This window comes from Symphalangus syndactylus, chromosome 21, assembly GCF_028878055.3.
Source record: "Symphalangus syndactylus isolate Jambi chromosome 21, NHGRI_mSymSyn1-v2.1_pri, whole genome shotgun sequence".
Lineage (NCBI taxonomy): Eukaryota > Metazoa > Chordata > Mammalia > Primates > Hylobatidae > Symphalangus > Symphalangus syndactylus.
Window position 1 is genome coordinate 59,752,804 of NC_072443.2, and position 18,568 is coordinate 59,771,371.

At 46.2% G+C, this 18,568-nt stretch overlaps 1 protein-coding gene across 1 annotated transcript in view; it reads left to right on the forward strand.

Moving 5' to 3' along the window:
• Positions 1-1,870: 1,870 nt before the first annotated feature.
• Positions 1,871-18,568, forward strand: part of SSUH2 (ssu-2 homolog) — a 58,810-nt gene continuing 42,112 nt past the window's right edge. Inside the window, exon 1 of the mRNA XM_063630474.1 lies at positions 1,871-1,954. The gene's annotated coding sequence lies outside the window, so the exon portion shown is untranslated. The remainder of the gene's footprint in view (positions 1,955-18,568) is intronic.

Genomic DNA, 18,568 nt, shown 5'->3' on the forward strand with positions numbered 1-18,568 from the left:
CCTGATATTAATAACTCATACTGATCTTATAATTAGAAAACAGTAATATTAGCTCCTAATAATTAATATTAATATTAATAATCTAAAAATTTTATTAGCAATTATTTCTTAATATTAATATTGGTAATTCATATTCATGTTAATAATAAATGAGTAATAATACTAATACTACGTCTAATACCTCAGTGGGTGTACACCCCCCTGTGATATTGTTCCTAATGTCCAGGGAGGGAGAGAGCATGATATTACGTTCAATATCGCAGTAGGTGTACACCCAAGCGGTGATATTGATCCGAATATAACATCCAGGGGGTGGAGTATGACGTTATACGCAATATAGCAGTGGGTGTACATCCACCCGGTGATATTGCTCCTAATATTCACGGAAGAAGACAATGCTATTACTCCCAGTATCACAGGAAGTGTACACCCCTTCTGTGATATCGTTCCTAATATCTGGAGGGAGAGAGGGTGATATTACTCCCAATATCGCAGGCTGTGTACACCCACCCTGTGATATTGTTCCTAATAGCCAGGAAGGGAGATGACGATATGACTCCCCATAGAGCAGGAGGTGTACACCCACCCTGGGATATTATTCCTAATGTCCATGGAGAGGAGAGGCTGATATTACTCCCAATATCGCAGGTGGTGTACAACCATTCTGTGATATTGTTCTTAATATTCAAAGGCGGAGAGGTTGGTATTACTCCCAATATCACAGAAAGTGTACAAACCCGTGTGATATTGTCGCTACTGTCCAGAAGAAGAGAAGCTGATATTACCCCCCATGTCGCAGGAGCTGTACACCCACTCTGTGATATTTTTCCTAATAAGCAGGGCGGGAGAGAATAATATTCTTCTTAATAGCGCCGGGTGTGTGGAGTCCCCCTGTGATATTGTCCTTAATATTCCAAGGCGGAGAGGATGATATTACTCCCAATACCGCAGAAAGTGTACACCACCTCAGTCACATTGTTCCCATGATCCAGGAGAGAAGCGGATGATGTTACTTTCAATATGGCATGGGGTGGACACGCCCCCAGTGATATTGTTCCTAATTTCAACCTGGGAGAGGATGATACTCCACCCAATGCCGCTGGGGGTAGAAACACTCCTGTAATATTGTTCTTAATATCCACTGGAAGAGGATGCTATTACTGAAAATAGTGCAGAGGATGTACACCCGACTGTGATATACATGGTAATTTCCAGAGGCAGAGAAGGTATTACTGACAATAAGGTTAACACCCTGTGTGACCACAGTGGATCCTAATATCCAGGAGGGAGAGGGGTGGGGATATTACTCCCCGCAACGCGAGGGGCGCCCGCCCGCCTGCTTTATGGATCTTAATATCCAGTGGGGGAGAGAGGTGGGGATATTACTCCCCGCATCGCGGGGGGCGCCCGCCCCCCTGCTATGTGGATCGTAATATCCAGGGGGAGAGAGGGGTGGGGATATTACCCCTCGCATCGCGGGAGGCCCCAGCCCCTCTCCCCCCCTGGCTCTTAGGACCCCCATCGCAGGGGGGTGAGGCCCCCCCGCCATACGGGGAGTAAGAGCCAGCCCCTCTCCCCCACTCCGGCTCTTAGGACCCCCACCGCAAGGGGCGAGGCGCCCCCAGCGATACAGGGAGTAAGAGCCAGCCCCTCCCCCCCCCCCCCCCCCGGCTCTTAGGACCTCCACCGCAGGGGGGCGCGCCGCCCCCCGCGATACAGGGAGTAAGAGCCAGCCCCTCTCCACCTCCCCCGGCTCTTAGGACCTCCACCGCAAGAGGGCGCGGCGCCCCCCGCGATACGGGGAGTAAGAGCCAGCCCCTCTCCCCTCCCTGGCTCTTAGGACCCCCACCGCAGGGGGGCGCGGCGCCTCCCGCGATAAGGGGAGTAAGAGCCAGCTCCTCTCCCCACCTGGTTTTTAGGACCCGCGGTGGACTCACAGCCTGTTTACCATATTGTGAGTAATATCATCTCCCCCTCTGGAAATTACGAACTATTTCACAGACGGGTTTACACCCTCGGTGTATAGAGGATGTACACCCGTCTGTATTCGGAGTAATATCATCCTCTTCCTCCCTGAATATTAAGAACACTATCACAGGGGTGTTTCTGCTCCCTGCGATATTGGGTGTCATATCCTCCTCTCCCATGTTGCAATTAGAAACAATATCAGTAGGGGCATGTCCACCTGCTGTGATATTTAAAGGAATATCATCCTCTTCCGTCCAGGATCATGGGAACAATATCTTTGGGGGGTGTACAATTGCTGCGATATATGTAGTCATATCACCCCCTCCGCCTTGGAATATTATTAAGGACCATCTCACACGGGGGTGTACGCTTCCTGCGATATTGGGAGTAATATCAACCTCCCGGCCTCTGAATATTAGGAAGAATATCACAGGATGGGTGTTCACCTCCTGCTCTATCATGGGGAGTAATAGCTATCCATTATGGGGAGTAATGTCATCCTCTCCCTTTCAGCATATTAATAACAATATCACAGGGTGGGTGAACACAGCCTGCGATGCTGGAATTATTATCATCCTCTCCCCCTCGGGATACTAGGAGCAATATCACAGAAGAGGTGTACACTCCTTGCGATATTGGGAGTAATTATTATACGCTTCTTCCGTGAATATTAGGAGCAATATCACCGGGTGGCTGTTACATTCATTGCTATGTTGGCAGTCATGTCATACTCTACCCGCTGGATATTGGGATCAGTGTCACAGGGTGAGTGTACATCTACTGTGATATTAAAACTAATATCATGCTCTCCATCCCTGGATATTAGGAACAATATCACAGGTAGGTGTACATCCCCTGCGGTATTAGGAGTAATAATATTATGAATTATTAAACATCAGTCTCATTAATAATTATCATTGGTAATATTAATTAATAGTGTAACGTTATTAATTAATGATTATTTTAAAGACAGGATTATGCATGATCAAAATTATTACTATTAATGTCATTTTAAATAATATTAGTTATTAATCTTAATATTAATCATTGTTTTATTACCAACATCACTTATGATTGATTTCAGTAACATTAATTACTGGTATCATTATTTTATTATTAATAGTGATCTTGCTATTAATTAATAGTAATCGTTAATATTTTTAATCCGTATTAAGTTTACTGTCTCTACTGTAATTATTAATATCGATGATTACTATTATGTTATATTTATTAATATTAATAATTAATAAAACTGTTCCCGATATCCGTGGGGGAGAGGATATGACTCCCAATATCGCAGAAAGTGTACACCCCTCTATGATGTTACTCCTAATAGCCAGGGGGTAGAGGATGACATTATTGAAAATATCGCAGTGGGTGTACATCCCTTCGGTCATCTTGTTCCTAATATCCTGGGTGGGAGCGGATGATATGACTCCCAATATCTCAGGGGGCGGAGACCTCCCCCGTGATACTGTCCCTAACATCCAAAGGTGGAGAGGACGATATTTCTTCCAATTTCGGCGGGGGTGCACACCACCCCTGTGATATTGATCCTAATATCCAGGGGGCGAGAGGATGATATTAGTCTGAATATTGCAGGAGGTGTACAGTCCCTAAGGATACTGTTCCTAATATCCAGGGACGGAGAAGATGATATCACTCCCAATATAGCAGGGGGTGGACACACCTTCCGTGACATTGTTCCTAATAGGCAGCGGGGAAGAGGAGGACATTACCCCCAATATCGGAGGGGGTGTACACCCCCTTGTGACATTGTTCCTTCTATCCTGGGTGGGAGAGGAAGATAGTGGCGGCAATGTCGCACGGGCTGTACACACCCACTGTGATATTGTTCCAAATATCCCTAGGGGGAGAAAATGATGTTACTTCCAATATCGCAAGGGGTGTACATCCGCCGGTGACATTGTTTCTTATATTCAGGGGGAGAGGATGATATTACTCCCAAGATCGCAGGGGTTGTACGCACCTCCTGAGATACGGGGAGTAAGAGCCAGCCCCTCTCCCCCGCTGGCTCTTAGGACCCCTGTCGCAGGGGGGCGAGGCGCCCACCGCGGTACGGGGAGTAAGAGCCAGCCCCTCTCCCCGCCTGGCTCTTAGGACCCCCATCGCAGGTGGGCGAGGTGTCCCCCGCCATACGGGGAGTAAGAGCCAGCCCGCGATGTGGATCTTAATATCCAGGGGGAGAGAGGTGTGGGGCTATTACTCCCCGCATCGCGGGGGGCGCCTGCCCCCCTGCGATGTGGATCGTAATATTCAGCGGGGGGAGAGGGGTGGGGATATTATTCCCCGCATCGCGGGGGGCAACCCTTTGAGGAAGTCGAGAGCTGTAAGGAAAGCCAGGAACAGGGGCAAGGGAGAGATGCGTCCCGAATGATCCTGTGCCAATTCTTTCTGGAATCTTTGATGTGATCTCAGCTGCCCTTTCTATACTTGACACAGTGATTGTGGCACCCACTGGTCTAGCTGTGGTCTACAAGGAACTCCCAAAGGGAAGGGCACAGTGAGCAGGGGCATTGGCCTGAGTGACAAGGATTGAGAGGGCAGGTTGGATGCAGGGAGAGGACTGGCCAAACGCCATGTGTCTGGACTTAGATTGCCTGGTTCAAATTGGACTTCACCCTTTTTGACTTCATGATCTGGTACAAGTTATATGAAACTGCATTGCTCCTTTTCTAGTCTGTAAAATAATAATGAAAGGTGCATTAATAACTGGGAGACTATGCAGATGAAATGAAACAAGCTGCATAGACCACAGAGCTCAGAGCCTGGCCTTTAGGAAGCCCTCATAATGGTTCACGACGCCACAGTGTCTGTCATCGTCCTCTTTATCCTCATCATCACCTTCATAATCTTTTTGTTGTTCTGAGGGAATAGTTTAGAGGGACTCATTCCCTGCTATCACGGGTGAGATGTCTTTGAAAAGGACAACCAGTCGGGGAGGAAAGCAAAATTTCGAATAAGATTTCTGAGACCCCCCCACCACAACCAAGAACAGAAACTCCACAGTCTGCTGAGCTGACAGTTTGCACATTTGTCTCCTCCCATCTGCCCACCGCACTCTCCTGTTTGTCCTGAGGCTGAGGAAACCAAACAAGGCTCCTGACCGTCCCTCAGCACTCACTGAACTGCCCTTCCCCTCTGCTGGGCCATGACCATGGAGAACAGGTCCACTGTCCTCCCTGCGTGGTGCATGTTGGAGGCTCAGACTCCATCCTCAAGGCTGGCAAGAAGACAGGGTGAGACATGAGCCTCCTGATACAGGGGACGGGTGTGGAGCCCACAGCACTGGAACCTCACACTGCAGGGCTGGAGGCACAGACTGAGTATTGAATATTCTATGGCCTGGGGGGCTCAAGGCACAGAGCTCCTCATTAGCCAAAGTCACCCAAGTTCCCCAAGCTCTAAGGATTTCCTCAGAATAATGCAAGAAGAAGAAGAGAAAAGTGAGTATCCGTAGAAGCTTTGGGGCTCTTCCTCTAATCAGGAGAAAGCTTGTGTGTACTATTTGCTTCTTTCTTTTCTTTTGAAAGATCCAACTGCTTTAATTTTCATCTTTTATTATGCGAAAATATACCATGTATAAATACTAAAAATTATAAATATATATTATTTCATATGGAGTGGCCAGTGTAAACACTTAAAATTTCCACTCTTTTTCAGTTTACAGTTTAATCACATTAAGTACATTCACATTGTTTATCAACCATCACCGCCATCATCTCCAGAACAGTTTTATCTTTCAAAATGGAAGATGCACCCATTGACTAAACTCTCCATTCCTCTCTCTTGCCCACCCCTGGGGGGCCGCCATTCTATTTTGCAACTCTATGAGTTTAACTACTCTAGACACTTGATCTAAGTGGAATCCTACCGTGTTTAATTTTTTTTTTTTTTTTTTTGGTTTTGTTTTGGAGACAGAGTCTTTCTCTGACGCCCAGGCTGGAGTGCAGTGGCGTGGTCTTGGCTCACTGCAACCTCCACATCGTGGGTTCAAGCGATTCTTGTGTCTTAGTCTCCCAAGTAGCTGGGATTATAGGCGTGCACCACCATGCCCAGCTAATTTTTGTATTTTTAATAGAGACAAGCTTTCACCATATTGGCCAGGCTGGTCTCGAACTCCTGACCTTAAGTGATCCGTCTGCCTCAGCCTCCCAAAGTGCTGGGGTTACAGGTGAGAGCCATTGAGGCTGGTCGTGTCTATCCTTTTGGGATTTATTTATTTCACTGATGATAGTGTCTTCAAGGTTCATCCATGTTGCAGCCTGTGTCAGAAGTGCCGGTGTGGTTTGCTTTTTTTTGTTTGTTTTTTTGGTTTGGTTTGGTTTTGTGTTTACAGGAAGTCTCACTCTGTAGCACAGGCTGGAGTGCAGTGGCACAATCTGGGCTCACTGCAACCTCTGCCTCCCGGATTCAAGCGGTTCTTGTGCCTCAGCCTCCCGAGTAGCTGGGACTATAGGCCCATGCCACCACTCTCGTCTAATGTTTTGCATTTTCAGTAGAGACAGGGTGTCACCAAGATGGCCATTCCATTGAGTTCGCGACAGGCATACACGCAAGGTGTGACATTGTTCCTAATATCCAAGAAGGGAGAGGATGATATTACTCCCAATGAAGGAGTGGGTGTACATTACCCCTGTGTTATTGTCTTTAATATCCGGGGGCGTGGTGGGTGGGGAGGAGAGGATAACTTTCCGTCAAATGTAGCAGGTGGTTTGACGCCCCTTGTGGTGTTGTTTTTAATATCCAGCGGGGAAGACTATAATACTATTTTTGATAGTCCGATTCACCCAATCCACCTTTCCGGAACTCTGAGGCCGGTAGGCGGCATGCAGTTTCCGTGTGATCCCCAATACCTTTGCCGTCTTCTGTACCAAGTCAGCCACAAACACAGGCCCGTCACCTGAACTGATCCATAAGGGCAGTCCAAATCTAGGAATCAGATCTCGAAGAAGCACACGGGTGACTTCACGAGCTTTCTCAGTTCGTGTTGGACAAGCCTCCACCCACCCAGAGTAGGTACACCCAAGAACTAGTAAATACTTGTTACCTCCACACTTTGGCTTTTCTGTGAAGTCTACCTGGAGTCTCCCGTCCTCGTATAGTTCCCAGTCTACTGATGCCCAAGGCAGGTCCCGGAGGTCAGGTCTGCTAGAGTCAACTGAGTCCAACCCTTCTACACAATCTTGCTCGACAGGGCTCTGTGATACCGGGAGCAAGGTGGCGGGGCTTAGGGTTTTACAAACTTCCATGGTTATATGGGGATTTTCACCGAGCAAACTTTGGTACTTGGTGAGTCTAGCATTCGTTAGCCAATGATGTCCTTTAGTATTCATTAAAGTCACCACAGCATGGGGGGCCTTCATGTTCAGGTTTTCCCCAAGAGTCAGCTTATTTGCCTCTTGTACTAGCAGGGCAGTTGCTGCCAAGGCCCTCAAACATGGGGGCCATCCTTTAGAAACTCCGTCTAGTTGTTTAGAGGGGTAGGCCACCAGCCTCGGCCAGGGCCCCACAGTTTGGGTGAAAACTCCGACTGCCATCTTTTCTCTCTCTGATGCATACAATGCAGAAGGCTTTGTCAGATCGGGTAGCCCCAGGGCTGGGGCTGACATAAGTTTTTCCTTGAATTCATGAAAGGCTTGGTGTTGTTGGGATCCCCATTCAAAAGGTTCCTGGTCCCCCCACTTTGTGACCTCATACAAAGGCTTGGTTAACACTGCAAAGTTTGGGATCCACAGTCTACAAAACCCACAGCTCCTAAGAATTCTCTCACCTGCCTTCTGCTCTTAGGCTCCGGTAAATTGCAAATGACCTGTTTTCTTTCTGATCCCAGGCTGCATTCCCCCTGTGGGATAGTAAATCCCAAACGTACCTGCTGTCAGCAGATCTGAGCTTTTTTCTTGGACACCTTATACCCACAGTCCTCCAGGTGCCTGTGTAGGGCATCCATTCCCTTGGCGCACCCGACTACTGTGGGGTGTCCCAGCAAAAGGTCATCAACCTACTGGAGCAACACGCAGCCTAGTTCTCTGGTGGGAAACTTCTGGAGGTCTCGAGCCAACGCCTCCCCGAAGATGGTGGGGGAGTTCCTGAACCCTTGTGGAAGCCCGGTCCAAGTGTACTGAGTAGTGACACCTGACTCTGGATCTGCCCACTGAAAGGCAAACAGCTTCTGGTTCTCAGGGGCTAGTCTGATACGAAAGAAAGCGTCTTTCAGGTCCAAGCAGGTGAACCAGCTGTCCTCAGCTGGCAGCAACCCCAACAATGTGGATGGGTTACGTACTGTTGGATGTCAAGTCACTGTAGCTTGATTAAGCAAGCGCAAATCCTGTACCGGCCTGTAGTCCTCGGTCCTTGGCTTGGGAACAGGCAAGGGGGGAGTGTTCCTTGGAGACTGACAAGGAACTATAATTCCAAAAGTTCTTAGGTGCTTGAGATGGACCTGGATACCTTGAGGAGCTTCTCTGGGGACCGGGTCCTGTTTTTGCCTAACCGGCTGGGCCCCAGGCTTAACTTCTATGAGTAAGGGGGCTTGATTGACTGCCAACCCTGGAGGGTTGTCTTCCGCCGGTACTCTTGGCCAACGCTTAGCCAGAGCTGGTCTTATCTCTTGGCCCGGCTCAGTTAAGGAAAGTCTCTATTCCTCCTCTCGGAGGACTGTAAGGGTCATAATGACTCCCGTTCTGGGGAACTTTAGCAGCAAAGAGCCCTGCTCTGTAAAAGAGATAGTGGCCCTCAGCGTGCTAAGCAAGTCCCTTCCCAACAAGGGCAAGGGACAGTCTGGCATGTGCAAAAACTGATGAATCACTTTATGTCTTCCTACAGTACAAGTCCAAGGCAAGCACAAAGCTTGCTTGGCTGAAACCCCCATGGCTCCGATTATGTCAATAGTCTTTTTGGATAAGGGGGCGACCGGGGCAGTTACTACGGAGTGTTCAGCACCGGTATCTACAAGAAAATGTCTCTACCCCCGACTGTCATTCTGACCAGAGGCTCTTTGGCGACACTTGAGCCCGGTCTCCCTGAGTCCAAAAACCCTTCTGCCAGGTTGAGCCGGGCCCCTTCCTCCTTGTCCGGGGCCTCCTGCTCTGAGTCACCTTGTTTTCTTTTTAGCTGAGGGCATTGGTTCTTCCAGTGTCCTATTTCTTTACGATAAGCACGCTGGTTATGCTGGAAACTCTGGCAGCCAAGCTGAGTTTCTTTCCCAGGGCCCCCCTTCCCTTGCCTCTCTGGGGGGACCCATCTGATTGCTGCAGCTAACAAACAGGTCGGTGGGTCACCGGGCCTGACGTTCATTCTCTTTGCGGTTTTCCTTACGGCTTACCGCCTCCCTGTTTACAAACACCTGGTTAGCTATTTCTAATAATTGTGATGTATTCATCCCTGCAAGCCCAGCCTGTTTCTGCAGTTTTCTTCTCAGGTCTTCTGCGCTTTGACTGACTAAAGCCATGTTAGTCATGTGCTGATTTTCAGGGCTGTCGGGATCAAAGGGAGTATACATACGACAGGCCTCACACAGTCTCTGGTAGAATTGTGCTGGACTTTCTTCTTTTCCCTGAATGACCTCAGAGACCTTGTTAACATTTGTGGCCTTCTGAGCTCCCCTCTTTAATCCTTCCAAGAGAGCTTCCCTGTCTCGGTTTAGCCTTTGCATATCCTCTCTTTCATGTGGGTCCCACTGGGGGTCGGTTTCAGGTAACTGGGTCCTTACATACTCTTGGGGGTTTGGATAATCAGCTGGTGCATGTTCCTCTAGCCACTTAGTTGCTGCTTGGAGCACTCTCCACCTTTCATCTCTGTTACAGAGGAACATAAGCAACTGGTGGCAATCAGCCCAGGTCGTGTTGTGGGTCTGGATAACAGTTTGGAGCCAATCAATTAGAGCTTGTGGCTTTTCAGTATAGGACGGGGTATTGTTTTTCCAGTTGAGAAGGTCGGCAGAGGTGAAGGGCTGGTACACAAAAGCACACCTCTCCACCATGTGACCATCCTCATCTATCCCAGGATACTGCTGCTCTCTCAGTGGCATTTGTATCCCCGTTTTGGGTTGTAAACGAGCTGCCAAGGGAGGGGTTTCTCCCGAGTCTTCACCTCCTCTCTTGTCTACTCTGGGGGGCCTAGGGATATGCTTGTCTTGTGGAGGCGCAAGCACTGTGGGCTCAAGAGTGGGGAGCCTCTTTCCCTGGTAAGGGGAGGGCATCAAAACCAAGAGATTAATGCCAGGTCAACACTATTCAGTAAACTATAGAATGTGTTCAGATCTCACCAGTTTTTCCACTCATGTCCTTATTCTGTCCCCAAATCCCACATTACATTGAGTCCCATGTCCGCCTGTTCTCCTCCAAACTGTGACAGTTCCTCAACCTGTACTTGTCCTTTTATGACCCTAACAGTCTTGAAGAGTACAGGTCAGGCATTTTACAGAATGTCCCTTAGTTTGTGTTTGTCATGTTTTCTCATGCTTTGATAGATGGAGGTTATGGATCTTGGGGAATAATGCCATGGTGGTGATATGCTCTTCTCTGCTCAAAATACTGGGGGTACGTGCTATTGGCACAGGTGTTACTGGTGATGTTAGCCTTGATCATGTGATTGGGTGGTGTCTGCTTTCCCCACTCAAAGTTGCTATTTCCCCTTTTGTAAATAATACATATTTTGGGGAAAGCTCTTCCTTCTTATCCCTTTTCTTCTTAATATCCTATATCTTGTCAAACTTTTGTCCACTAATTTTAGTATTCTTTGGTGAATCTTGCAGCAATTATTGCTGTACTGCTCTGATGAAGTTTGTCTACTTTCCTTATTCTGTCTCTATTTGTTAACTGGAATTCTTCTGTTCTCCCTCACTTGTTATTTATTCAATCACTTTTTTATATTAGTATTGACTTATGGTTGTTTATTTTATTCTTTGGGTTATAAAAAATATTTTTGTTACTTATTTTGTTGCTCAGTTTTGTTCCAACTTTGGCCACTGGGAGATCTTTTAGGTCGGCTCCTGTTTCCTTTTGACATGATGTATTACTTTAATAGTTTAAAAAATACAACAAAGTACAAATAATTAAAATTGCTGTCCACCGCTTTTTATTTTGTTGTTTCATTTGAATGAGAGAGTATGCTGAGACTAGCCAAGGAGCAAGTGAGATTCATCTGGGGTACATAAACAAATCTTTAAAAGATTTCCTTCCTTCCTTCCTTTCTCCTTCCTTCCTTCCCTCCCTCCCTCCCTCTCTCCCTCCCTCCCTCCCTCCCTCCCCTCCCTCCCTCCCCTCCCTCCCTTCCCTCCCTCCCTCCCTCCCTCCCTCCCTTCCTTCCTTCCTTCCTTCCTTCCTTCCTTCCTTCCTTCCTTCCTTCCTTTTTCCCTTTCTTCTTTCCTCTCTTCCTTCTTCCTTCCCTTCCTCCCTTTCCTTCCGTCCCTCCCTCCCACTCTGTTTCTCTCTCTGTATACACAATTCTCTTTGGCATATGAGGCTGAATGGTTCTAAAATGCAGACTCAGGAATCTACCTAGGCTGTGAAAATAACATGAAGAACATGTGAAACTGTTTCTTTTTTTTCAACCACAAAGAATAACAAGAACTTCATATTGTTAAAGAGACTCATGAAATCCCTGAACTTGAGTGCTGCCCAAACTTCACTTGGGGAGAAAATTACAAATAAATTCCAGAATATTGATTTGTCTGATTTTTCAGTGAAAGGCTGAAAAGATGACTAAGGTTAATTCATCCCTAATAAAGGAAAATTGTACTCACCGCTTGTTTATGCATGCTGCAGTGAAAAAGAAACTGTTCCTAAGCCCTGGAGAGCACTCCTTAAGTTGATGATGTCTTTGAAGCATAGTTGAAATTCTTTGAAGTAATGAGATTAATGAGAAAAAAAAAGAGAAAGAATGGATGTCTGCTGATGCTATTTCATTAATGTTAGATTTGCAGTAAACATTTAAGACAATAATCCAAGAGAGATGAATCATCTTATGATATCACATTGCTGCCAAGCATTGCAGTGAAAAACTCCATAAGAGCATCTCAGCCTAGCTATCCAGATAGCCAACCTGTGAAAAATAGTGTCTTAAAGCATCAGCCTGTTTGCCTTTTTTGTGTGTGAAGATTTGAATGCTGATCTTAGAATACTCAGGTTCATTTCTTGCTACAGGGAAATTAACCTGGCTGGAATTAATGAAGGCCACAGTCGTTGTGTTTGTGGAATACCCAGGGAAAGAGCTTTACAAGTTTTTAATAATGTTAACTCTCCACATAGCTGGGTGTAGCAGATCCTCTCAGTGCTTCACCTGGAGACCCTGGGTCTTTTAATTAATTTAATTTTTTTAAAAAAATTGAAAGTTAATTTTTGTAAGAAGATGGGGTCTTGTTATGTTGCCCAGGCTGGAGTGAAGGCCTGGGTCTTTTTACTGGTTGGATGCTTTCATCCAGCTCCCTCCATGGGTGAGTGCTAAGGGATTCTCAGGCATAATGCGCTGAGATATTGTGAAATATTAACTTAGTCTTCATTCCCGTTTCCTGGCATACAACTCCTAAAGTCCTTGGGATCACCAAAGTGCTGTCTTTTACGTGTCTTTTGTCTGATAGGTTCAGGGTGGGGCTGGTTACCAGAGTGGCCAAGGCAGGGTCAGAGGGTTGGGACTTTTAGCCCCAGGAGGGGAGAGGGGCTGAAGGTCAAGTTGATCCCCAGTGGCCAATGGTTTAATCAATCATGCCTGTGTAATGAAGCCTCCATAAGAAGAAAAGAGGACAAAGTTGGAGAGCTTTTAGATCTCTGAACACGTGGTGGTTCCTGGAGGGTGGCCTGCCCAGGTGTCAGAGGCTTTGGAACCAGACTGACTCCATCAAATGGGTGAGCCCGGAATTGGAGGGACTGGTTTTTCAAGATACAGATCACAAAGACCCTGCTGATAAGGTGTGGTAAAGAAGCCAGCCAAAACGCACCAAAACCAAGATGGCGACAAAAGTGAGCCCTGATTGTCCTCATTGTTCATTATATGCTAATTATAATGCATTAGCCTGCTAAAAGACATGCCCACCAGCACCATGACAGTTTATGAATGGCATGGCAATGTCCAGAAGTTACCTATATGGTCTAAAACGGGAGGAACCCTCAGTTCCAGGTATACGCTGCCCCTTTCCTGGAAAACTCATGAACAATCCACTCCTTGTTTGTTATATAATCAAGAAATAGCCATAAGTCTATTCAGTCCAGCAGCCCATGCTGCTGCTCTGCCAATGGAATAGCCACCCCTTTATCTCTTTACTTTCTTAAAAAACTTGCTTTCACTTTACTGTGTCATCTTGCTTTTGAATTTCTGTGTGAAGCAGAGAACATGCGTGGACTCCCAGCCTGAACTCTAATTTTGGGATTCACCCTGTGACATGGGAGGGCATGGAAGCTCTGCACCCTACAAGTCTCTTCATCAGTATCATCTGTAGTGTCCTTTGTGGTAAACTGGTAAATGTGGTTCCCTGAGTTCTGTGGGCTGCTCCAGCAAATTAGTCGAACCCAAAGAGGGGCTTTTGGGAACCCAACTTGAAACAGGTTGGTCAGGAGTTCCAGAGGCCTGGACTTGCAAACTGGTGTCCGGAGTGGGGTGGTCTTGGGGACTGAATATTCAGCCTGTGGGATCTGACGTTATGTCCGGGTAAATCGTGTTGGAATTGAATTGGAGGACATCCAGCTAGCATCCGCTGCTTGGTGGTGGGGAAACCCCTGCCCCCTGCCTACATTTGGTCACAGGTGTCGTCTTCTGTGTTGATGATTGTTGCCGTGGTATGAGAGCAGAAGAAAAACATGGTTTGGGAGAGTTTTTCCCACCACACGCACCTTCCAGAAATGGTCCCCTGGCTGGGCTCTTCTCGCTTCCTTGTTCTTCTTCCCTCACACCTTACAGGTTTCTCCTTCATAAACCCCTTGTGGCTGCATCTTCCCCGAGGGTCTGCATCTCAGGAGCCCAGCCTAAGATACTTGGCATACTTAGCAGATATATTTGAACTTTTGAATATATTGATTGTGAAACTTCAAGAAATAAATATCCATCTTGTTTCTCAGTATTGCTTATGTCAAGAAATTATAGCCCACATTTATCTAAAAATACATTATATTATTGCTAAACGTTTCTTTTTAGTGTTTAGATTTGGTGATCTTGCGCTTAAGGAGAAAAAAGCAAAAAGCAGTTTCGTCTAATATGTCTGCAGAGTGAATTTAAGAAATCCATATTTTTCTGATATTTTGTCTGAAAAGCACATTTGAAACTCCATAAGGAAACCCTTTCTCACATGTTCAGTCTTTGCCAGATCTCTCCGAGGTGTTTTGGGAGCTCAAGCTTGAGTATAAGATAATTTAATCAAGTTGGCTTTCAAGATTTTTGGGAGTAAATGATCTCCTTGATCCTCTGAACACAAGTAAACATTTATCGAACATCATTTCTTATTTTTATCAACATTAAAAAAAGCTAGCAACAACTTTGATGTTGAAAATGATCTTCATTATGTTCTAATGGCCACTTTTGACCAGGAAAGAGGAATCAGGGCAGACAAGCAGATTGAGACCTTGTGACTAAAATGAAGATTCTATTTTTAGGGAAAATGAACTATTTTCATCTAACATTGCCACAGCCTTGCTTTGTTTTGAGTAATGATATTTAATTTGTTAAGACATTTGAAGTGACATGAAAGGCATGTTTTGTGTGTTTGGCTTTTGGGTTGATGAATGGGGGGGACTTTGGGTTGCAGAAGGTTTTAAGGGCTCCTCTTAGTGACCTCTGTGGTCTTTACCTGCAATGACATTCATTGATAACAAGATTTACTTATTTTTTCTTAACTAAGACTTGAGTCTGAGTCAGACTGCCTTTTCTTCCAAATAAGGATGTTGTGGAAGTTGCATTAAATTTTGAGTTTCAGGTCCAAACACTGAGGGACAGAGACTGCAGAATGAACCTCTCCTTGTGTCAAGAGACTATGCTAATTAACATGGTTGTCTTTGGCTGATCTTGGAAAATTGAAGATGACCCAGGGTCCTCTTTAGCTGGACATTCTCCCTCTCTACCTCCTTCCTTGCTTCTCCTTTCTTCTCTCTTCCCCTTCTACTCTCTTTTCTTCTTTATCTTCCTTCTCTTCCAATTCATTTCTTTCATCCATTTTCCTTTTTTTCTTCCTTTTCTCTTTTTCTTCTTTCTTTCATGGCAACTGAAATATACCCATCCCAAAATAATTGCCGTCAACATCTCACCTTTTTGATAATAAATATTCTACAACATTGACACAAAAGGACTCCTGCAGTTGAACATGAAGAAGAAAATCCGGTGGAAAAGAAGTGGGTGTAGACAGCAGAGATTGTTCTTGTGGTGAGGGTGATTCTTAAGGAAGGCATTTGTAAGGGAGGGGTCTGCAGAGGCCAGATGCCAGAGAGAATTAAGGCTCCGTGCCTTGGATAAGGATTCAAATCCAGAAATGACTTGCAGGAATCGCAGATCCTTTCTTGAGAAACGTTTGAGTTGGGTTGGTGTTGATCATAATGACCTGTTTAGATTGTCTTCTGTATGCCTTAATTTGCTTTTTTGTTAAGTGGGAGCAAGGATTGTGATTCCTTTTCATAGATGAGAGATATTGTGAGGGCCAAGGGCCCATTGGAAGGCAGCATGGTGAGGAGGTCAGAGCACTGAGCCAGGAGCCAAATCTGGGCCACAGACCCAGCTCTGCTGTCCTCCAGGTTTGTAATATTCAGTGTGTACATAGCTTCTGAAGATCTTTTCCTCATCCATGCAATAAGATGTTTGAGTTTCTCAAAATGGGGTGCATTTTCGTGGTTCAAAGCTGTTTTGTGCCCCCCTGCCCTTTTGGATAAATGTTTTTTAAAGGCATAAATGTGGTAAAAAAAAAATTGCTCAGAAATGTTGTTGAAAGCGTGGATGGATGAATGAATGCTCCGAATTGGGGCCTCCAACCATGACTGTGCGGGCTGTGGGGCTGTGCTATACACAACTCCAAGGGAAAAGGGGACATGCTTCTTGAAGATAGTGATGGCAATCCTGCCCCATGGATCTGTGCCAGATGGCCGCCTGATCCCAATGGGCAAGGATTCAATGACCTGAAGTTGCTGAGAAGAACACGAGGCTCTTGAAAGATGTAACATCCCTTGTATCCTTCTCTCAAGGGTTGTTTTCTAGGAGCTTCAAAACAATCCACTTGGACTCCCCATCTTCCTCTCTCCCTACAGAAAAACAGGTCTGTGCATGCCTTCTGAGTTTGCAGCAGCCATGGGGGTCTGGGGCCTGCTAAGAGGCCCTGGCAGGGTGCCTGGGTCAGCAAAAGCCTCGTGTTGACATGGGCTGGGAGAGAAATAACCTGGGTCTCCCAGCGCTTCCCTTAGAAGCTATATTGTGTTAGTTAACAAGCCAAAGAATCCCTCACTTTCTAACCAAGGAAAATATTTTTATCTTACTCAGAAAGCAAATCCCTCCTTTGTGCAGTGCAGCTAGAAGAAAACAAAATTTTCTTAGGACACGCATCATTATTAAGAATTTTTCCTGTAAATTTATCTGTGTGCCTTCTACAGTTACCTGTGTGTCCCCTGTGGTACCTATGGGAACCAGTTGTTGGGAAATCCTTGTTAAGGTAAGAAAGAGCGTGTATGGACCAGGATGTCCCAATAGCTTTGGATGGGGGAGGCTGAGTTAATCAGTTAACACATTCCTAGTACTCCCTGGTGGACATTGCTGCTCTAACTGACCTTGGAATTCTTGGACTTGCCTGGGCTGGAGATATCATACCCAGCCAGACACCACCCACCCCGCCCCACTGCTGTGGCCCCCACCTGACCCCAACTGCCAACCATGCCTTCTTAATTTTCTCTGTGTTTTTATGTCACTTTGTGTTTGTTTCTCACAAAGCTCTGATGAAACTATCAGGGAACAAAGGACGAGAGACAGGGTTCTGAATCCAGAGTAAAGAGTTTTAGTTCCAGGCACTTCCTTGGGCTCAGCACATGCATTGCTGTTCTCTTATGTCAGACATGAGGGGGTAGGTGAATTCCAAGGCTCCTTGTAGCAGAATAATGCAGTGTGGTAGAGCTTGGGCTTTGGGGTCGGTCAAACATCTGAGATGTCAGTTTACATCTGAGCTTAGTACCTGAGGAAAGTTGCCTTAGTGCCATGAACTTTAGCTTTATGAGCGTAAAATGGGGATAATAATGATAATAGCTGTCCCTGGATTTATTGTGGAGATCAAATGGGAGCAGGCATGCAAAGCGCAGCTCAGCCTGGCACATTAATTATCAGGCTCAGCTCATGGCAGTGGCTGTTTTTATTAATGCCACTGTGATCTTCCAATGATTTGATCCAGGAGATGCCTGCTGAAGAGAGCAAATCAATCTCTACGCGATAGTAGGAACAGCAGCATCGATGTGGCCTTGGTACTTATTTTGCATTTGGAAAAATTCCAAAATGATTCATTCATCTCAGGTTTTTAGTGGGTAATTCATCCCAAGTCAGTACCACTGGAGCCTGGAGCCATCTTCAGCCACGTGGGTGTCATCACATCCCTGTCTGTGAGTGCAGAGTTGGGATGAAGACCAGGGTCAATGGAGTAGGAAATTACATCTACCTAAGTGGCCCTGTTGGAGCCTGGGGAAAGCAGGGCTGGGTGGGTAATGATGTTCTCTGATGTTTCACAGCTGTAACTCTGTTCCTTGTTCCTGAGTAGGGCCAGGCTTTTCTGGTCTAGGTGCTCAGTCTTCTTCTACTTCTGTATATCTGTCCTTGTTCCTCCTCCTCTTTCATTCCTTCCTTGATTTTGCTAACATGCACAGCACTCGCTGTATACTTGCCTCAGTACTTCACAGGAAAAACTCAGTTCATCTTCCCAACAACCCTGTGAGCTAGTTCCTGTCATTATGCCCCCTTCACAGGTGGGGTGAGTAGTGCCACTCTGGGTCCTGCCATTCGCTGGGAGGGAGACCTCAGGAGGGACCAGGTCAGGGCTCTGACTGGATACTCAGTACTGATGTTTGGTATCAGGAGGGCAGAGTGAGACCAAAGGGGTGCATTTCACACTCAGCTTCTGTTAGGGGACACAGGTTTTGTTAGAGGACAATTTCCCATGGCCCTCTCTTGTTTCTGCATGTCTTGCAAGCAGAGGCACTGTCTGCCTTTTGTTCTGTGTTATCTCTGCATAACAAACATTCTTGGGAGACAGACAGAGTGTCTCCCACTGGAACAAAGGTGGGCATGTGTATTAGTGCACTTTCACACTGCTGATAAAGACATACCTGAGACTGGGTAATTTATGAAGAAAAGAAGGTTTAATGGACCCCCGGTTCCACGTGGCTGGGGCAGCCTCACAGTCATGGCAGAAGGCAAAAGGCATGTTTTACATGGAAGCAGACAAGAGACAGAATGAGAGCCAAGCGAAAGGGGAAATATCAGATTTCATGAGACTTATTCACTACCACAAGAACAGTACGAGGGGAAACCATCCCCATGATTCAATTATCTCCACTGGGTCCCTCCCACAACCCATGGGAATTATGGGAGCTACAATTCAAGATGAGATTTGGGTGGGGCCACAGCCAAACCACATCAG